This window comes from Mus musculus, chromosome 4 (assembly GCF_000001635.26).
Source record: "Mus musculus strain C57BL/6J chromosome 4, GRCm38.p6 C57BL/6J".
Lineage (NCBI taxonomy): Eukaryota > Metazoa > Chordata > Mammalia > Rodentia > Muridae > Mus > Mus musculus.
In genome coordinates this window covers 39,259,388-39,262,520 of record NC_000070.6, presented here as the reverse complement: position 1 = coordinate 39,262,520, position 3,133 = coordinate 39,259,388, and the positions used below count along the sequence as shown (strand labels likewise).

At 36.1% G+C, this 3,133-nt stretch overlaps 1 non-coding gene across 1 annotated transcript; it reads left to right on the top strand.

The window, feature by feature from the left end:
* Positions 1-2,726: 2,726 nt before the first annotated feature.
* On the top strand, positions 2,727-2,890 carry Gm25581. The gene has a single exon (XR_003955471.1). It is a non-coding gene; the product is annotated as a U1 spliceosomal RNA (small nuclear RNA).
* The last annotated feature ends 243 nt before the right edge of the window (positions 2,891-3,133 follow it).

Sequence of the window (3,133 nt, the reverse complement as noted above, 5' to 3'; positions counted from 1 at the left end):
CAGTCAATAACTCTCCATGTTTAGCCTCCCCAGTGGTGATTCTCACACCCAAGGAGAGGGGTGAAACATACACCCACATGAAACCACTATTTTTGTACTTTGAACACTGAGAATAGGTGGAATAGACAAAGAACCACAAGATGTGGTCATAATCAGCTTAGACCTGATGTTAAGCGTATGGGCAGTAGGCTGAAAGATAGTTTGATAAAAATGTTAAAATTCTTTCAACATGTTAATATTATATGTATTTACAAAGTTATGAGAACTTAGAGGTCATTTTGAAGTGTGATATCTAAGGTGGGAAAGCAATGGAAAGAATATCAATACTATCATGAAAACTGATTGATAGTTAAAAAAAAGAATAAAAGTATATAAACTTGGGGAAAATTATTAGAACTGTGGAGCCTACAAAAACTTTTGTGGAGGCCAATTTAAAAAAAAAACTAGACACAACAATAATAATAAACATAGTGCTTGCTCCAAGTTTAACATGTATTATTAAAATTTTATTATAATAAATAATAATGGATATTTCTTCTCCTCTAAGCATTATAGTGAATTTATTATATAGCATAATTTTAAGACTTAAAATGACTATTATTTCAGCTAGCAGAAGGCTGTATAAATGAATATATTAGGTAATTATGGCCTAAGCCATAATTTAAAGTGTCAAATTTGCCTTATTAAGCCATGTAATTTTAACTTTTATTAATTCATTGGTGGTATATATCTGTGATTTGTAAAACTATGCAAACTGCTGTTTTTAATCAGTACGATGTATGTGCTGATATGGTGGGAAACCCAAGGCAGTACTGGGAAGAGTAAAAATGTGAGGCCAAATAACAACAGTTTTGCCACCATAAGGTAATATCTTGTTTAAAATTTTAGGTCAAAACAGTTAAAATCCCAAATCATATGTATTTAATGTATGTAATATATGTAATAACTCTGTAAATTAGGGTGTGAAATTACTACGTTAAATGCTAAAATGTATTAATCAGTTTTGATCATGTTGAATTATTCATGTTACTTAAAATTAACATCTTATAGTTTTATCAACTAATATAAAATAGGATATATTGTTATATACAGACACAGATTACCAACAACAATAATTAAGATATTAGGAAAAATTTTATTGAGCATAGAATGAATATAGTTGAGGAATGTCCACATAGCAGTTTCATTTAATTATGAATAAAATCTGTTTTCATAGAAGCAATGTTGCATCAAAGAGGTAGTATTAGTAACTTCTCTTCTCTGTGACAAATAAACTGATGGAAGTAACCTAAGGGAGAAATGACTTAGAATTCAGTCCATCACTATGAAAAAGTTATAGTAGAGGAAATGGCTTAGTGGCTATTGGTAACATGGGACAATTTTAATTTGTGAAATTGGCATCTTCAATTTAGAAAAATAAAGCATAATTAATCCTGTAGGATGATGGCAGGAAGGAAGAAAAGATTCTGTCCCTTAAGGTCTTCATCAGTGACACAAGTTTCTCAGATAAACACTGTCCCACAGTATCCTTAAATTCCTAAAGGACTGTGAGCATCCACTTCTGTGTTTGCTAGGCCCCGGCATAGTCTCACAAGAGAGAGCTATATCTGGGTCCTTTTAGCAAAATCTTGCTAGTGTGTGCAATGGTGTCAGCGTTTGGAAGCTGATTATGCGATGGATCTCCAGATATGGCAGTCTCTAGATGGTCCATCCCTTCATCACAGCTCCAATCTTTGTCTCTGTAATTCCTAGCAAACACAGAAGTGGACGCTCACAGTCAGCTATTGGATGGATCACAGGGCCCCCAATGGAGGAGCTAGAGAAAGTACCCAAGGAGCTAAAGGGATCTGCAACCCTATAGGTGGAACAACATTATGAACTAACCAGTACCCCGGAGCTCTTGAGTCTAGCTGCATATGTATCAAAAGATGGCCTAGTTGGCCATCACTGGAAAGAGAGGCCCATTGGACTTGCAAACTTTATATGCCCCAGTACAGGGGAATGCCAGGGCCAAAAAGTGGGAGGGGGTCGGTAGGGGAGTGGGGGGGGGGAGGGTATGGGGGACTTTTGGGATAGCATTGGAAATGTAAATGAGGAAAATACCTAATAAAAATATTTTTAAAAATTCCTAAAGGAGTGCTGAGCTAGAGAGCATGTGTTTAAGCTGTGCTCAGTGTGGGATTAACATTCCACATTTGATATGTGCTGTCCCTTGAGATTTTGATCTTAGAAGTCCTGATCTATGTGAGGTGGAATCTCAATGTGGTTTTGATTTGCATTTTCTGGATGACTAAGGATGTAGAGTATTTCTTTAAGTCTTTCTTGGCCATTCGCGATTCCTCTGTTGTGAATTCTTTACAAAGAATTTAGTTCTGTACCCTATTTTTTAAATTGGGTTATTTGGTTTTTTGGAATCTAAATTCTTGAATTCTTTATATATTTTGAATATTAGCCCTCTGTCAGATGTAGGGTTAGTGACGATCTTTTCCCTATAGCTGATGATTTTATCATAATGACAGTGTCCTTTGCCTTACAGAAGCTTTTCAGTTGTTGATCTTAGAGCTTAGACATTGGTGTTCTGTTCATAAAAATGTCTCTATACCAATGCTTTCAAGATTATTTCTTGCTTTTTGTTCCATTAGATTTAGTGTATCTGGTAGTCTGTCAAGGTCTTTGATCCACTTTGTGAAGAAAGGGAAACACTTCTCCATTGCTGGTGAGGTTGCATACTTACCTGGCAAGGGAGATACCATGATCACGAAGGTGGTTTTCCCAGGACAAGGCTTATCCATTGCATTCCAGATGTGCTGACCCCTACGATTTCCCCAAATGTGGGAAATTGGACTGCATAATTTGTGGTAGTGGGGGACTGTGTTCACACTCTCCCCTGAGGGGAAAAAATAAAAAGAGATTGAAAACTTATACAACCACTCTGGAAATCAATTATGCTGTTTCTCAGAAATGTGGAAATAGTTTTACCTGAATACTCAGGAATACTTCTCCGGGGCATATGCTCAAAAGATGTACTACTATACAAGGACACATATTCCACTATGTTCATAGCAGTTTTATTTGAAATGTCCAGGAACTGGAAACAACCTAGATGTCCCTCAACTGAAGAATGGACACAGAA